The sequence below is a fragment of the Rana temporaria genome, chromosome 3, assembly GCF_905171775.1.
Source record: "Rana temporaria chromosome 3, aRanTem1.1, whole genome shotgun sequence".
Taxonomy (NCBI): Eukaryota; Metazoa; Chordata; class Amphibia; order Anura; family Ranidae; genus Rana; species Rana temporaria.
In genome coordinates, this window is record NC_053491.1 from 41818746 (window position 1) to 41838299 (window position 19554).

At 40.3% G+C, this 19554-nt stretch overlaps 1 protein-coding gene across 1 annotated transcript in view; it reads left to right on the plus strand.

Moving 5' to 3' along the window:
• The first annotated feature begins 1851 nt into the window (after positions 1 to 1851).
• Positions 1852 to 19554, plus strand: part of LOC120931217 (aminopeptidase N-like) — a 133646-nt gene continuing 115943 nt past the window's right edge. Inside the window, exon 1 of the mRNA XM_040342452.1 lies at positions 1852 to 2022. The gene's annotated coding sequence lies outside the window, so the exon portion shown is untranslated. The remainder of the gene's footprint in view (positions 2023 to 19554) is intronic.

Consider the following 19554-nt stretch of genomic DNA (forward strand, 5'->3'; position numbering starts at 1 on the left):
TGGGATGGAACTTCTCTCCGCCATTTTATGTCCCCTACAATCTTCCCCAGGATACACACTGTGGTTTATGAAATTATATGTAATTATTCATAGGATAACTGATTTCCAAGAGAGGAAAGTTTGTTCCGTATAGCCTTTTCTGCATATTCTCATGGATATTGTATATTTTATATAAGTATGCTATGCTTACTATGTTCTTGATTTTTCTTCTAGATACCCTTCTGGTTCATCCGCTAATGAAGCAGATTTAGTATATATAGTAAGTAAAAAGTGTCAAGAATCTGCCACCAACCACTTGTGGAGCATTGTTCTAACTTTCAGGTATTATGTGTAAACTATAGCAATGTTTGGAAAATGGAAGTTGATACCATTGAGGCCATCAATGATATACTGTAAAATTATAATTATTGTTTTATCCGGTTAAGGATTTTGTATGCTTTCCTCTTTTTAAAACCATATGTATAATAATAAATCAGCGTTTAATTATTAAATCACTGTAAATCATTATTAAATTATTAAATCATTGTATTAATTCATTAAATCATTATTAAACCATCTGTACATTATTTTAATACCTTAAAAATTCCTATCATATAATTTTGTTTGTGTATAAGTAACCAAATCTGTACATATTGATCCCAGACTACTAAACCCACTTCCTACATCTGGAAAAATGATGAATGCCTAATACCGCATTCGACGGGCGAAACACATCGTTTTCCTCGTCGAGTTTCTTGTTAGGCTTGTTGAGGAACTCGACAAGCTTGCTTTGCGTACACACAGTCAAGACAAAATCGCCTCGTTCTCAAACGCGATGACCTACAACACATACAACGGCAGGGGAAGTTCGATTCCACTGGCACAACTCTTGGGGCTGCTTTTGCTCATTTCAAGTGTTTGCGTGTTAAATAAAAGTTTGGTAAGCGGCAATTTGCACTTTTCAGTCTGTTACAGCATGAAAAATGTGTTATCTCCATTACAAATGGTACTTTTACTCCCGTCTCATATTCTGAGCAAGCGCGGGTTTCTTAGCATACACACGCTCGAGTTTCTCGTCGGAAACCAGCCCGACCAGGAACTCGACAAGCCAATTTGAGACTCCCGTCGAGGAAATAGAGAACTTGCTCTCTTTTTGGCTCGTCAAGTTTCTCGACCGTTTCCTCGACGAAAATGTACACACGACCGGTTTCCTCGGCAAAAAGTTTCTTGCTGTTTTTTGCCGAGAAACTCGGGCGTGTGTACGAGGCTTGAGATATAAAAATTATATTAGGGATTCCTGTGAGGTAGAAAGGTTGAGAAAGGCTGACCTCGATGGAGAAGGTGGGTGTAAATAAATCGCTCTTTTTTTCAGTTACATTGTTAACCTTATTGCAACGAAGAATTATGAAAAGGTTGGGTGACAGTAGAAAAGCTTCCAGACTCATTAAAGTAATACATAATGAAATCCTGTTCATTTAATTAATATTTTCTTAGGCAACAAAAACTGGAAGCCAAGATAAAAAGTAATTACAGTTGTTTTAGGTACTACATATACAGTAGCTGGCCAAAAAATGTTACCCACTCTCTCATGGCCAAAAAATGTGCTTGAAATATATGACATGGGTTACGGGTTTTGGATCCTAACACTAGCCATTGGACACACACAACTCATATCACACACAAGAGGTTAATTCTGGATATGTGCTGTTCAGACAGTAGGTCAGGTTACTAGCATTTATGTTGAGGGAAATTCTGTCTACCCTGTTTCTAATTTTGAGAAAGAGAGAGAGAGAGAGGAAGAAGTTGAACGTATGCTGTGTGTTACAGCAGTGTACTATTTGCACATTGTTGAGTGTGTATCTCTAGCTGTGTGGGAGAAAAGGCTGACTTGCAGAAGTTAGGAAGGTCATTGGATGCAATCACTCCCCTCTCTGATCCCATGAGCTAAACTTCTACAAAGAACAGAACTTTATCCTGGGTGCTGCTGATGGGACACAGCAAGAATCCTCTATATGGATGACTCTATGGAATGAATAGACAAAGGTAAGCCGGATCTCTTCATGGTTTATGTTTCAAGTTCCATTGAGAACCATCCAGAATTCTCCTTGGGACACATAAATCAATGAGTCATTTACCTGTTATCTCTCTATTCCCACAGTTTATAATACCTAAGAATGGATGTGGTAATGACTATTATACCTCACACTCCAGGAACAACTAAACTCACATTATTTTCATACAATACAATCATTTTTTTTAATTGAAAAATACGAAGATTTTAATAATTTTTTTTAGGATTTTTAATTAATTTTAAAAATTACTTACTTAGCTGATATCTTTAGGACAGTGAATGCAAATTATTTCAATTAACTAAACAAGTAAAAACAACATCGTATAATAATGCTAATGATGCTGCCATGCACAGTAATTAGACATGATGCTTGCCATAAATTACGATAAGTAGTACACCGCAATCCAGAAGGATGAATCATGCAAATGTTTTACATACACATTTTTACATGAAGTGTGTACAAAAAAAACAAAATAAACATGCTTGATGAATTTACATTTACTTAATCAGTACCTTTGTGACATTGAAGTGATGTGTAACATGAATATGCAATGTAGTGCTGCCTTATATCTTTTTCCATTGTATGTGCATATAAAACAATTTACATCTGTAGAGGTATCCAGATAATAATAATAATAATAATAATAATAATAATAATAATAATTATTATTTTTCTTCTCCTTCTTATTAATAATAATGTTAACAATAATAATAATTTATAATAATGATAGATTTTATGCCATTTTTTTGTTTCATGTTAAATATACATAAGCACATAAGTCACAGTGCTATTATTATTATTATTATCATTATTATTGCTGTTTTTAATAGCAATGAGTATTACAAACAAATATCTAAACCAAATATCAGCAGTTCATGCCTTCAAGCCTGTGGTAGGAAGCCATATTTTTATCTTTTAAGCCTTAGGTATGATGTGTTATCTTATGGTAAGATAACACCCTGGATTTGCAAGGTTGTAAATAATAATATGGCTATGGGCATTTCCAGTAAGAATCCTGAAAAAGGCATCTCAGTAGGAACAAAATGTCAACTTAAGTCTTGACGTGCTTACTAGTGAAATCAGGAAAGTGGAACAGAGCATCAAATATTAACACAACATATTGTTCCCCATCATTATGTTTGGGTTGATGTGGCATAGATCCCTTTCAATCCCCTCCAGTTCAGAATATTCAGGTATGTAGCGCTCCAAGTCAGATGTACAATAAGCTGTGCCTGTGTGAGAAAGGCCGTACTCTCAAGCGAAACCTCCTTAGAGATCAAATCACCGGTCAATGAGTCTTCTCAGGTTGTCTTTGTTTTTGATCGTTCTCACATTCATCGCTATTCACATAGCAACTTGATCAATGGAATCTCTTGTGTTCTTTTTATAGAACTTAGCCTAAAACTTAGTTCAAGCTAAAGACTTTCTGATTTTATGGAATTAAATTCAATGCATTTTATTGAAATAAATAATTACATTTTTGGCTTTGATGAAACAGTGAGGGAAAATTTTACTTTCAGTTCTGTTTTTTTACCTGTCGAAAACATCATTTTTTTATTTGAGAAAGTAGAGCAAAAAACTCTAAGAATATAAATACATTGGATATCACATGCCCCCCTTCTATTCCTTCCCCTTAATTTTGAGTAATCATCTGGTTGCCTTCTCATCCTGTGAGTCAGTGGCTGTGTACGGAGGAGTTTACGTCACATATTGGTGAGTATGTGCACGACTACTGACATAAAGTCCTGAGTACTGAAACTACTAAGTAGATCAGCAATCATATTACTTCAAAAATAGGCTGGTTGTGTGTCTAAATTCAAAAAGAAAAACCTATAACAATGTAATGCCACGTACAGATGATCAGAAATTCCGACAAAACCGTGGATTTTTTTCCAACGGATGTTGGCTCAAACTTGTCTTGCATACACACGGTTGCACAAATGTTGTCAGAATTTCCAAACGCTAAGAATGCGGTGACGTACAAGACGTACAACGGCACTATTAAAGGAAAGTTCAATACCAGTCGTGCTTGTAGAAGTTTGGTGAGAGGCGATTCGCGCTTTTCAGCCTTGCGCTTTTCAGTCCAATACAGCTTGACAAATGTGCTATCTCCATTATGAACGCTAGTTTTACCAGACCGATCGCTTCTGCCTCGTACTTGATTCAGAGCATTCGTGGAATTTTGTGCGTCGGAATTGTTGAGAACCAGCTCTTTTTGTTGTCGGAAATTCCATCAGCAAATGTCCGATGGAGCCTATACACGGTCATGTGTACGCAAGAGTTTGATCTTAGTCACAGCTCAAGGAACCCCTGGAGGAACCCTGGTTGAGAATAGCTGACTAACTGACCCCCTATATAATGGTACCTGCATAGATCCAGGTCCAACTCCATGTGGCAAAGCCAGTGGCATTACTACAAAGATGTCATTCTCGCCAACCCTGTAAGGGGTGATTTCTTCCCACTTACCAGCACCAATGTAAATTGCATTTTCAGAAATTACTCTGATGGACTAATCCTACCAGGGGTTCCCTGAGAGCTGAAAATTATTTCAAGGGTGCCTCTGAGGTAAAAAGGTTGAGAATGGCTGATCAAGGGGTTGCCCCATTGTTTTTTGGGATTAGGAACAATCTTTCTTGGATAGAGAAAATTGGACCACACTCAAGTAGGCAGAAACCAGACGGTTTTTGTCTTTGAAAACATTTTATATTTAGGTTTCTGTGCATGTAAGGTGGGTTAATGTGACTTTTTTTAAACCTATCTATGTATTCATGTAACCATCTCCACAAGACTGCAACAGCATGTGACAAATTCAGCCCATATTTCCCCGGATTAACTCCTGGGAACTAATTAACGAATTAACTCATTGAATAAAACAAATCCCACAGCATACAAACCTCAGTTCTCATTTTTCATCTGAAGCCACAGTATCCTGTATTGTTTCTGTTGAACGCTGAACATCTTCATGTATAGCTTTTCATCTTTAATATGTGTGTGCAACAGCAATTCATGCCCTCACAAATGGTTCAGTAGCTGTTTATCTTTGTTAAATTTGGTGTGAATGAACAGTCTCCGATCTACGAGAAGTACAGAAGCTATATGTGGACATTTGACTTTGTCCAATGGTTGCAGGGAAAGTGATTAAAGTGATTGGAAAAGTTCATTTGGGGGGGGGGGGGGGATAACAAACATATTGTATTTACTTGCTCTGTGCAATGGGCCTCTTCTTGGGTCCCCCACTGGTGCTCCTGGCTCCTTCCCTCCCTCTGAGTGCCCCATAACAAGCCACTTGCTATGGGGGCACTCATGCAGGCTTGTTTCTAAGCCTCACTCTCTGTGGCCATTGACACACAAAATGCAGCTTTGCCCCAGCCCCCTGTTTGCAAACTGTTATTGCAACAGCAGAAAGAGCCAATGGCTCCCGTTGTTGTGTCTGAGCCACTGAGGTAAGAGAGAGACAGCAGCGTTGCTGCTCTTGTGCACAGCACTGGATTGACATCAGGCTCATGCAAGTATTTGAGGAATGGGGGGGGGGGTGAGAGGGGAGCTGCACATGTTTTTTTAACGCAATGCAGGGAATACATTAAGGTAAAAAAAACTTTAACCTTTACAACCACTTTTATAAAAGTGAATATTCACCAGTACTAAATGCAGTGATCCGTTTCCCCCCAAAGTAACTGTGAAGATCACGTGCTGGTGAAAAAAAATACTTTTAATTTCTACCATAGGAATTTGAGCTGCAAATAGATTATACTGTAAGTATACAGATTTCTTATTGATACTTCTTATGGTATGAACATATAAACCATTTTTTTTAAATATACTTGAAAAAGCAAGAAAATCAATCGTAAATCGGACATCTTTTAATCAATGATTGTCTAGTTTTTCTTGTTTGCGCTAAGACATTAAGAAAATGCAAAGCATACTCTGAAAGGTGCCTCCTGTGTTCAAAATGCATCAGGGTAGCGATTGGCACAGGACCCAGAAGCATGTGGAGATCACAGGGCCAGCAGTGCCAGATTTCCAACTTCAAGGGGCATTGGGCAGTTATATTATATTCTTGGTCATATTGGTCCAAGCTGGACCGATGTCATTTCTACCATACCTGAAATTGTTGAATGAAGTGAAGCTCTGTTGACTTCCATCATCCAATCATAAGCAGTCAAAAAAACTGTGTTATTTCTTATTCGTTATTTTCCTTGCGCATGATTAGGTCTTCTTTACAAAGTAAAATGTTACCACCTTCACTAAGCCCTGGGGAAAATTTCCTTGCACTGTACAACTTCCCTTGTAAGATGAACAGTCGATTTGCCTTTAGTAAATTAAGTTGTATGTGCCTGAAATTTGATGTTTTCCCCATGTTTGGGTGGGTTGACTATGAAGCCTCGTACACACGACCGAGGAACTCGACGGGCGAAACACATCGTTTTCCTCAACGAGTTCCTTGTTAGGCTGTCGAGGAACTCGACAAGCCAATTTTCTCCATTCCCGTCAAGGAAATAGAGAACATGCTCTCTTTTTGGCTCGTCGAGTTTTCGACAGTTTCCTCGACGAAAATGTACACACGACCGGTTTCCTTGGCAAAAAAATATCTCCCAGCAAGTTTCTTGCTGGTTTTTGCCGAGAAACTCGGTCGTGTGTACGAGGCCTCAGAGCTTTCATTTTATCCCACAACTGAATAAAAGCACTATCAAACATAAAGCACTTCCATTGCCCCAGTATGAAAACGACTTTAACATCTATGAATGGTGATTCACTTTGGGCTTATATTTGATAATACAGAAACTACAACATAAAGATTTAAAGAAGAGTTTTATAAACTTAATCTTGGGAAAATCCATTGATATCACTCCTATGTGTTGAATATGCTAACCAAGCCCCTTATAGTAATAATTATTGTCCTAGACCAAATGAACGAGAAATGGTCACCGTGGGAATTCTTTATGAATTGCCATGGTATGTTGCTCTGTTCAACTATAAATCCCAGTATAAGAAACTTCACCAACTTATGGCTCTCCTCATATTTATAATTTTCTTTCCACTTCACAATTATGTGCCACTTTGTGTTGGTCTAACACATAAAATCCCAATAACATACATTAACGTTTTTAGTTGTAACATGACAAAATGTGGAAAATTTCAAGGGATATGAATACTTTTTCAAGGTACCATATGTCCTGCTGCTGAAACTTGTGGGAAGGAGAGCAGCTGACATGTTTGCACAATCTATTTTCTTCTTGTGTGTCTAGTTTACTGTATGCTGTAATTGTTTAAACTGCCCACAGGATAACTTTATTATTTAAAGAACAACTGTACTATTAGTACAATTTGTTCTTTAACTGCTTCAATTCCAGTCACTTCCCCTCCCTTTCTGCCCAGGCCAATTTTCAGCTTTAAGCACTGTCGCAATTTGAATGACAGTTGCGCGGTCATGCAGCACTATACCCAAACACAACTTTTATCATTTTTTTCAGACAGAGCTTTCTTTTGGCGGTATTTAATCACCATTGGGTTTTTATTTTTTGTTAAAATGTTGAATTCTGTTATAACATTTTGTAAATAAATAATGAATTCTTCTCCTTCACTGATGGAGGGCACTGATGAGGCACCACTGATGAGGTAGCACTGATGAGGAGGCACTAATATGCAGCACTGATGGACACTGATAGGTAGCAATGATTTTCAGCACTGTTGAGCACTGATAGGCTGCACTAATAAGTACTACTAATAGGTGGCACCGATGGTCGCTGATAGGCGACACTTATGGGCACTTGCAGGCGGCATGGATAGGTCCCACTGATTGGGGCACTGATGAGCAGGTATTGAAAGGCACCACTGACTGGCATCACTGCTGGGCACTGATTGGCATCATTGCTGGGCACTGGCTGGCATCACTGCTGGACACTGTTGGTGTAGCACTGATCATCAGGGCAATGATGACCAGTGCCCTGATTATCTGTGTAGATCTCCCCAGTGAAGAAATCATTGTGAATGTGAGGAGAGGTAATGTACATTTCCTTGTTTACATGTGATCAGCTGTGATTGGACACAACTGATCACATGTGTAAAGATCTTTGTCATCGGCTCTTTACCAAGATTGGTGATGCACCTTGTCCCAGGGATACAGCGCACCACCGATCACCACGGGCGCGCAAATGCGGCAAGAATGAGACAATGCCTTGTGCCTGTCAATTTACAATAATGTAGCTCCTATCGGTGGTTATTTATGTATTAGCAACATGACCCAATGATTCACCGGTCACCTAGGTTACCAGTATACACAACAGGGCTCTTAAATCCTGGCACTCATTACTAAGCTCCTACCCCCTTGAAAACTGACAAGACAAGCGACGCAACACGACGGGTGGAGCTGGTGACGTCACTTCCGGTGTCTCCCACAAATCGGAATTAGTAGTGAGAAGGCAAGGAGCTCGTATCTTTGAGACAATGGCCCAGATTCAAGAAGCACTTGCGCCCGCGCAACCATAGGTTACGCAGCGCAAGTGCTTACTTGCTCCGGTGTAACGAGTGCTCCTGATTCAGGAACCTCGTTACACCGACTGCAGGCTAAAATCTGCGCGGCATAAGGCTCTTATGCCTCGCAGATTTTAGGCTGCATTCTTGCGGGGGCCGCTAGGGGGCGCTCCCATTGTGTATCAGCGTGTAGTATGCAAATTGCATACTACCACTGATTCACAAGCTTGCGCGGGCCCCGCGCAAGCCAGGTACGGAGTTTCCGTACGGCTACTTTTAGTGCAAGGCTGCCCCTTCTAATAGTAGGGGCAGCCAATGCTAAAGTATAGCCGGCCTTCCCGCGCCGTGAAATTTGAATTTCACGGCGTTTGCGTAAGTGAAACGTGAATGGCGCTAGACGCCATTCACGTTCACTTAGAAGCAAATGACGTCCTTGCGACGTCATTTGCCGCAATGCACGTCGGGAAAGTTTCCCGACGGAGCATGCGCTGTACGCTCGGCGCGGGAGCGCGCCTAATTTAAATGATTCCCGCCCCCGGCGGGATCATTTAACTTGCGCACGCTTACGCCGGGCAAATTTGCCGTCGCGCCCTCGCAATTCACGGAGCTACTGCTCCGTGAATCGAGGGCAGCGCAAAATATTTGCGGGGGCGCAGGGCAAAATTGTTGCCCTGCTCCCCCGCAAATATCGCGCAATTCTACTTGAATCTGGGCCAATAATTGCATTTAATACAAGCTGTGGAAATTGTGAGTGTTTTTTTTTGTGTCCAATAAATTCAAATTTTAACGATATTGCGCAATAACATCTTTCTATATATTTTGAGCGATATTTGAGGATCGATATGCACAGAAAAAACGTTCCTTTATTATTTGGAGCTGGTGTTCCTGATGACCAAAGATCTTCTTTTATTACTAAAGGCTTGAATAGACCCTGGTGGGTCTTTTTTTGAGGTGAGAGGCCATTTCACTGGCTGACTGGTGGAGGTGATTGCACATTCATTGTTCTGAGACACTAATTGTATCACTTATTTACAAGCAAGAGTGAAATTTAATTATCTTCAGAATTATCACAATTGTATTGACTTTTGTTTCATTATATGGAGTTCTATTACGCATATTTAAATTTTTACCTTTGCATTTTTTATTGTTCAGATGTGGAGTTTGATAGTTTTAAATTATTATTTGCTTTTTTAATATTTTTTTAGTTAACTACTTGCCGACCTGCCGCCGTCATTCTACGGCGGCAGGTTGGCTCTCCTGCGCGAGAGCCCATAGCTCTACGTCGGCTCTCTCGCAGGCCACTAGGGGCGCGAGCGACTTCCGTGCACGTGCCCGGCGGGCGCGATCGCCGCCGGGCACATGCGATCGTTCGTTACAGAGCGGGGACCGGGAGCTGTGTGTGTAAACACACAGCTCCCGGTCCTGTCAGGGGGGGAAATGCTAATCCTCTGTTCATACAATGTATGAACAGAAGATCAGTGATTTCCCCTAGTGAGGCCACCCCCTACAGTTAGAACACACCCAGGGACATACTTAACCCCTTCCCCGCCCCCTAGTGTTAACCCCTTCACTGCCAGTGGCATTTTTATAGTAATCCAATGCATTTTTATAGCACTGATCGCTATAAAAATGCCAATGGTCCCAAAAATGTATCAAAAGTGTCCGAAGTGTCCGCCATAATGTCGCAGTACTGAAAAAAATCGCTGATCGCAGCCATTACTATTAAAAAAAAATATTAATAAAAATGCCATAAAAATACCCCCTATTTTGTAAACGCTATAACTTTTGCGCAAACCAATCAATAAACGCTTATTGCGATTTATTTTTACGAAAAATATGTAGAAGAATAAGTATCGGCCTAAACTGAGGAAATTTTTTTATATATATTTTGGGGGATATTTATTACAGCTAAAAGTAAAAAATATTCATTTTTTTCTAAATTGTCGCTCTATTTTTGTTTATAGCGCAAAAACTAAAAACCGCAGAGGTGATCAAATACACCAAAAGAAAGCTCTATTTGTGGGAAAAAAAGGACGTAAATTTTGTTTGGGAGCCACGTCGCACGACCGCGCAATTGTCAGTTAAAGCGACGCAGTGCCGAATCGCAAAAAGTACTCTGGTCTTTGACCAGCAATATGGTCCGGGGGTTAAGTGGTTAAAGGGGCAAAGTGGTTGTAATGGCAAAAGTTTTTAATGCATTCTATTAAAAAAAAAAACTGTTGCTATAACTGAAATAAACTTTAATTTAATTTGTTACATAGTTACATAGTTAGCCAGGTTGAAAAAAAGACACAAGTCAATCCAGTTTAAACAAAAAATAAATGAATACAATCCGATGCACACAATACTTCACCCACAGTTGATCCAGAGGAAGGCGAAAAACCCCAGCAGAGCATGATCCAATTTGCTACAGCAGGGGGAAAAATTCCTCCCTGATCCCCCGAGAGGCAATTGGATTTTCCCCGGATCAACTTTATCTATAAATGTTAGTACCCAGTTCTATTATGTACATTTAGGAAAGTATCCAGGTCTTTTATAAAGCACTATACTTTAGAAGGGCAACCAAACTGATAAGAGGCATGGAGGAGCTCAGCTATGAGGAAAGATTAGAGGAACTGAATTTATTCACTCTTGAGAAGAGGAGAATAAGGGGGGATATGATCAACATGTACAAATATATAAGAGGTCCATACAGTGAACTTGGTGTTGAGTTATTCACTTCACGGTCAACACTGAGGACAAGGGGGGCACTCTTTACGTCTAGAGGAAAAGAGATTTCACCTCCAAATACGGAAAGGTTTTTTCACAGTAAGAGCTGTGAAAATGTGGAACAGACTCCCTCCAGAGGTGGTTCTGGCCAGCTCAGTAGATTGCTTTAAGAAAGGCCTGGATTTTTTCCTAAATGTACAGAATATAACTGAGTACTAAGATTTGTAGGTAAAGTTGATCCAGGGAAAATCCGATTGCCTCTCGGGGGATCAGGAAGGAATTTTTTCCCCTGCTGTAGCAAATTGGATCATGCTTTGCTGGGGTTGTTTGCCTTCCTCTGGATCAACTGTGGGTATGGAGTTGGGTGTATAGGATTTTACTGTGTTTTTTATTTTGTTTTTTTATTTTTTGTGGTTGAACTGGATGGACTTGTGTCTTTTTTCAACCTGACTAACTATGTAACTATGTAACTATACTGAGCTGGCCAGAACCACCTCTGCAGGGAGTCTATTTCAAATTTTCACAGCTCTTACTATGAAGAAACCTTTCCGTATTTGGAGATTAAATATTTTTTTCTCTGCCCCCTTGTCCTTTGTGGTGACCTGAAAGTGAATAACTCAACACCAAGTTCACTACAGTATATAGACCACTTATGTATTTCTACATGTTGTTAGTCAAGTCCATCTAAATCTTCTAGTGACTCTAACCCCCCCCCCCCCCAGACTGACAATGCTGCTGACAAAGTGTGGCTCCATTGCTTCTTAATGGAGTAGAGGCACCCTAAGGCTAGCCATACACGGTTTGAATCTCAGCCAGTTCAGCAGGAACCAGACGAGATTCGAACCATCAGTGGGCAGGCTAAATGTAACAAGTTGATCAATCAACTTGGGTTCAACCAGCCTGCTGGATTCACTTACAATTATTGCTAGTGGCTGCTATAGCTTCTAGCGATAATCACTGTCTGCTCCCGGCTGTGACGACTTCCCCAGCCCTCCCCACCCCACTGCTGGGAGAAGGCAATGGCCTGGTAGAGGTATTCTCGCATCAACACTGTGTGTGTTAATAGGGGAATCAAGCAAATTCACTCCATTAGGTGGATTCAGAAAGACTTAGGCTGGCGTATCAGTAGATACGCCAGCCTAAGTCTGAATGTGCGCCGACGTAAATTTAAGCGTATTCTGGTAACCAGATATGCTTAAATTAGGCTCAGATACGAGCGGCGTAAGTGTCTTACACCATCGTATCCTAAAGTGTACTTTTTAGGCTGACCGCTAGGTGGCACTTCCATTGCGGCTGGCCTAGAATATATAAATGAGTAGATACGCCGATTCACGAACGTACGCTTGCCCGACGCAGTAAAGATACGCCGTTTACGTAACGCACTTTCAGGCCTAAAGTTATTCCATCAAATAGCTGGAATAGTAATGTTAAGTATGGCCGTTGTTCCTGCGTCGAAATTTGAAAGTTTTACGTTGTTTGCGTAAGTCGTCCGTGAATAGGGCTGGACGTAATTTACGTCCACGTTGAAACCAATACGACCATGCGGCGTACTTTGCCGCAATGCACACTGGGATATGTACACGGACGGCGCATGCACCATTCGTAAAATACGTCAATCACGTCAGGTCACCCCCATTAACATAAAACACGTCCCCTCAGCCGAATTTGAATTAGCCGCGCTTACGCCAGCCCGATTTACGCTACGCCGCCGTAACTTAGCAGGCAAGTACTTTGTGAATCATGTACTTGCCTCGCTAACTTACGGCGGCGTAGTGTAAACACCATACACTATGCCGCCGCAAAGTTAGGGCGGTCTTTGTGAATCTAGCTACATGTATGGCTGGCCTAAGGCAGGAAATGTGTTACTGGCCCAGTCACCAGGTGAAAGTAAAGGAAAAAAAGAACCACCACATCAATTTAAGCAATCAGCTTAACCACTTGCGGACGCCCACCATGAATATACTGCGGCAGGGCTGGTGGCTTTGCGCAAAAATACCTAGTACGTGATCTGACACTTTCGGGTCTGGGGCGTGCACAGGAACAGCTCCCGCTGTGATTGTACAGCAGACAATGTCCATTTAAAGCAGCCCAGAAGCGAGCCTGCTTGAGTGCTTGCTATTGGGGGCACTCAGCAGGGGGGAGGAGCCTGGACTCCCAGCGTGAAACCCCAAAAAAAAGAGGATCGGGGATGCTCTGTGCAAAACCATTACCGTTATTTAAAAAAAAAAATTAAGCTTTTAGTATTATTTTAAATGTATTACATTTTGCTTTTTGGGTTTTGACACACTTTAAGCCCCTTGTTACCGTGCTGTCTCAGACTGAATTTTAAAAAGGTTATTACATTTTATCTATTTTTCTCACTCGCAGAATTACAAAGTAAAACCCGAGTTCATCTCAGTTCAGCATCTTGGTCCAATCCCATTTACATTTATTATTGGTGGAGGCTCCAGTTTAAACGTATCTATGCACAGTTATCTATGAATACCCTTTTTTCCAGGTTCTGTAAAGAAACCGTTATTTCTTCTTATAGGCCAGAAGGACTTACCAGAAGCCTGTTTAGAAATATGTTATGTAAAATATACAAATTGTCAAAAAAAAAAGAAGCAGAAACCGAGTGTTAAATACATTTTTCTTCGTGTCTACAATGTAAAAAGGAGAAAGTGAAAGAAAACAAACTGCAAGTCATCACATCTCCCGCTGTTACTCCAGATGATCTGTTACTACAGCTGTGTTTGAAATGTTACTACATCACTGGATTTCCTTCGATCGGTCTCAAAACATGCACAGGAGACTTAGAATATTGCCATTGTCATCTATATGGATATACACAGTGGTGACTGCTCATGCAGGGCACAGGGGTGCCGTCCCCCTAATCCATGTGCCCAGGCCCCTGATCTACATACAGGGCGCCGGGCGCTGGACGCATGGATTCCAATGTTTTTTTTTGTTTGAAGCACATGATTAGGCTTTAATTAGATTCCTCCCAGTTGTGGGTTTCTTCTCCCGTCCAATCAGGAAGCGGGTCCTAATACCCGATTGTAAAAAGACAGAAAAATAAAAACATGCTCGTACAGAGCTTGTATATAGTCCTGCAGCAGCGCTGCAAACCTCTGGATTGCTGTATGTGCTGTGTATAGTAACCAGATCAGAAGAATCAATGATATGTGCTCCAATCACCACAAAGAAATTCACCGCGTGGGGGGATATGGGGTCCCCTTCGGGGAAAGCACTCACCAGATGATTAATTAAAAACCGCGTTTCAATATACCATATCTCTGTCAGTTAGTTGATTGGATCAGCATACCGCTCTATCTCCTTGATCACCGTGTAATTTTCACTCTCCAGATAATGGCAGTTACATAGGGGAAGGAAAAATCCACATAGCGCAATATAGTTTTGATAAAATTTAATTTCACCCAAAAAACATATAAAAGCGTATCCCCTTAAGACAACATGCGTACCAGATTGGTGAAATAGTCAGGCAAATAAATATATAATTGATGTGGATGTTAGTGTCACTCTCACTGTTACTGGTAGGACCCCTGAAGACCGCTTGGAACACCTTCCTGTAGCTTGCTTTCTGGTTTCCTTTACCAAGTGGAGCGCATGACATCACTTCCGGTCGGGATGCTGGATAGCAATGCTCTGACGTTTCGTCCGTTCGGACTTCCTCTAAGAGCGTGCTAATCCTATGCATCCCCCGGAAATAAATAGCATTGAGCCGCCCTTCAGCCAATGACAAAGCTCCGGATGGTGCTGACACTCCCTCCGTGTGTCACTGGTGTATTCCTCCTCTCCTGGTGCCGTGTGTAACCACGCCCCCGGAGGGGAGGAGATCTGCGAGGCTGTGCTTTGTACTGCGCTCCCATTGCAGCTCACTGCTCCCACCATAGAGCCCGTTCGTGAGCGGAGACAGGGAGCATTGCAGTGTATGCTAATGTCATCAGGGGGCTGGAACAAATAAAAGGAGCTTGAACGCTCCGTGTGAGGCGATCTGTCAAGTGAGGGATTATCCGCACTCCCCAGAACAGCCACTGACACATTTAAATTGGATATATTCATACCATATCATGGGTGCCCTGAAAGCATCTCATATATAGATGATTATTTTATAGTATGTACACGCCCAATTAGTCTGAACAGCAAAACATAAATAAATAATATATGATATATGTGCACATATACTAGAGGGGAAAGAATTCCTGCATACATACAAAACTTATTAAATCTTGAACATGATTATACATATAGGTGATGCACCCACGCAGAAAGTGGTGTGTAAGCATACACATGGACCCATATCCATGTATACATATAAAATTATAATTGAATCTTGATCAAATAATATAAGGGTGTAAAATATATTAAAATGCTTTAAAACATTTTAATTTTTAAAAGGTATAAAATAGATGTAAGAATTAAAATTAAAATTAATAAAATCAATAAATTACATTAATCAAAAAACGCATGGTACCACAAAGATGTAAATGGGGGATTACATGTGTATACATAAATATAAGACCATGTGCAAACTTTTAGAACACAATGGAAATATTAATGTGAACATGATGGAATAAACTTATGTGAAAATATTTTTTTGTGTAAAAATTCTCCATGGCACCAGCAAAGCCACACAAAATATAACCCGTTATTCCATGCTTACATTAATTTATATATACTCAATAATATCCTTGCACTCTTTATTGAAATCCCTTCCTGTTGTTCTAAAAGGAACCAACACCCTTGAGAATTGTTACTGTAATCTGTCTATTTTTACTCAAGTGTCACTTATAAAACAGTTAATGTCCAGTTCTATATTTAATCCTTTCGGCGTTAGGACATCCGTTAAAAATATCCAGTTAGTTTCTCTTTTTGAGAGTTCTCGTACTCTATGTGAGCCTCTCCAGTGTGTTTCAACGTGCTCAATGCCCCAAAATTCCAGTCCGGATGGGTCCTGGTTATGTTCCTTTTTGAAGTGGAGGGATACATTATGTTCAGTATATCCTATTCGGATATTTTTGATGTGTTCTCCAATTCTAATTTTCAGTTGTCTCTTAGTACGTCCGATGTAAAGAAGACCACAAGGGCATCTGAGTGCATACACCACATGGGTGGTGTTGCACGTAATGAACTGCTTTATTTCAAATTCCTGGCGGTTCGTGGGTGATGAAAAACGATCCAAACCTCTTTTCAGATTTTTGACTTCTTTGCATGGTTTGCATCTTCTGCAAGAAAAAAAGCCATTTTTGTCCCAGAAACTTTGCGGTTTTATTGGTAGGTCTAAGATCTTTTTTACAATTGTATCACCATAAGTGGGGGCTCTTCTATAGATGAATCGTGGTTGCTGAGGTATTACAGGGCCTAATTTTTTGTCTAACAGTAGGATGTGCCAATGTTCTTTAAAAATGGACTCCACCTCTTTATATTGGCTGTGAAATTGCGTAATGAACCCCCATTCATTGGGGTTTGATTCACAAGTTGCATTTATTGCTTTCTCTTCCAGACATTTGCTTCTAGGGATCTTTTCGACTTCTTCCACAATCTTTTCCAAAAAAATGGGATTGTATCCTTTCACCTTGAACCTTTCTGTTAGGATTTTGGATTGGCTAAGAAAGTCGTTGTTATCTGAACAATTCCGTTTGACTCTCATAATTTGTCCCTTTGGAATGTTCTTTAGCCATTTGGGGTGGTGTCCACTTGTAGTTGGTAGATAGCTGTTCCTGTCTGTTTGTTTAAAATAAACCTTAGTTTCTAGTTTATTATTCTTCCGAAAGATAGTCACATCTAGGAAATTGATGGTATTATTATGCCATTCTGATGTCAGTCTGATATTGTTGTTGTTGTTATTTAAAACGTTTAAAAACATATTCAATGATTCTTCTGTTCCCTCCCAGATAAAAAACAGGTCATCGATAAAACGTTTATAAAAAATCAGTTCTGCTTTCCTTTCTTTAAAAATGGTTTTGTCCTCCCACTCTGCCATAAACAGATTGGCAATACTCGGGGCAAATTTGGCCCCCATTGCCACGCCTCGTTTTTGTGTATAAAAATTGTTCCCGTACCAAAAGTAATTATGTGACAAACAGAAATTTAAAGCATGACCGATAAAAACTTTTTGGTTGTGGGGTAAGTCATCCCTTTGGCTTAGAGCCCAATTTAGGGCTAACGTGGCATCGTCATGCTGTATGATCGAGTAAAGAGAGGACACATCTGCTGTGACTAAGAGGATTTGCTGGTTTTCTGTGAAAGTGACATTGTGCAGACAGTTTAAAAGATCCTTTGTATCCTTTAGATAGGATCTGGTTGTTTTCACACTCTTTTGTAGGAATTTGTCCAGATATTGGCCCATTCTTGCGGATATAGAGTCTATGCTGTTCACAATCGGACGGGCTGGAGGGTTGGTGGGATCCTTGTGGATTTTTGGCAGTGTGTATATAGTTGGGATTTTACTGCTTATTGGTGTTAGATACATCCTCTCTTTCTGGGAAAGTACTCCCAGGGATGCTCCTATTTTCACCAATATTTTTAGTTGATCCCTGTAGGATTGTGTTGGATCTTTATCAAGTAGGCCATATGTAGCATCATCTGATAGCATCTCTGAAATCTGGTTTTGATAGTATTCCTTGGAAAGTATCACTACTCCCCCACCCTTATCAGCCTGTCTCACTATTATATCTTTACGTTTTTCCAGCTGTTTTATACCATCTTGAATATGTTGTGAGCTAACATTCTTTTTTACTTTTAGTTGATTCAAATCGCGTAAAACCAATCCTTTAAACACTTCAACCTGGTGATTTGGGTTGTTAGGTGGATTGAACAGAGACTTGTTTCTTAGACCACTATTAACAACCCCTTGGTGATTGTTAATTGGAATTGTCTGTGTGTTCAAGCCAACAAAATATTTTTTGATGTTTAATTTCCTGATGTACTTATGTACATCAATATATACATCGAATTTATTTATTGGTTTTTTTCGTCCACATTTCAACCCCATGTTTAGGATGTTTAGTTCTTTGTGTGTCAGTTCAGTTTTACTTAGATTAAAGATTCCGTCTGTTACTGGTGTCGACTTCTTTTTCTGGACCCTCCTTCCAGCCCTACATCCTCTGGTGGTTGATTTCTTACTTGGGGATGTTGTATTTGTTCTCTGGTCCAGTGGTTTTGTGGTTGTTGGGATCTCCATTCCTGTTCTCTGTAATCTTGAGAAGGGTGCTGGTGAGGTCTCCCCCTGGGATGTGGGTAGCCTCTCCCCCTTCTCGGTGCACCCCCTCCCCTCCCAAAAAAAGGACGGGGTGGGGGGGCGTCATTATATTGTGGTGTAGTTGATGATTGATAGTGGTTGTATATTGGGGTCTGGTGGGGTGCTGGTTGCTGATGTTGACTTGAACCCCTACCTCTCCCACCTCTCGATTTCCCTCTACCCCGTCGAACGGGTGTGGAGTATTGCGCTGGAGAGTCAATAACTATTTCTTCCTCGCTTGTGTTTGCAAGTCTTCTTTCATTTTGCGGATGGGATGTGTCATTCACATTGATAACCGTTTCATCTTCCGATGGTTTAATAATTAAGTTTAATTTATCCGGTAATGTTGACTGCCATGCATATAGATTGTTTGTGTTGTAGTCACTCACATCTCTGTGGTATTTTTTTATTTTCTTTTTTTGCGTTTCTTTATCTACTTTCTCCAACCTCTTGGTGGTTCTAGTGTTAAAATCAATCAAGGGTTGTGAGTCTTTGACTGGATCTAACTGCGTTTGTAGTTCCTTTATCTTATTTTCTAACATAGTCATTTTCCGTTTTTTTCGTAGGAGTATCAGATCTTGTAATTTGAATGATACTCCGTTGAAGAAGTCAAACCATTCCCGGATGGAGCTTGGATCATCCAATCCATCTTGGGGTGTGACTTCCCATCTAAGACTCCTGATGGTAATTTTATCTTTTACATATTGTTCCAAAGTGCATATGTCCCACCAGGTTCTCACTTGTCTCTCTAATGTGTTACCTAGTGCTGACATTGCCCCATTATAATTCACCTGGCTAGCGGTTGGTACACTAGCTGTGAACAAGGTGTTCATATCCAGATTTCTGTTACTTAAAAATTTAAGAGCATCCATAGCAGCTGGGAAAAAAACAAAGAACAGAGTATGCAAAGTACTAAAAAACTAAAAAAAGGCCTCCCAATTTCAGTACAGCCCTGCGCTTAGGATGATTCTAAAAATTCGGAAATAATCATAAAATCTGTAAAAATAGAACACACTGTAAACTATGATAGCAGCTGCTTAAATAAAAATAGTTCATGTAAAAAGACAGAAAAATAAAAACATG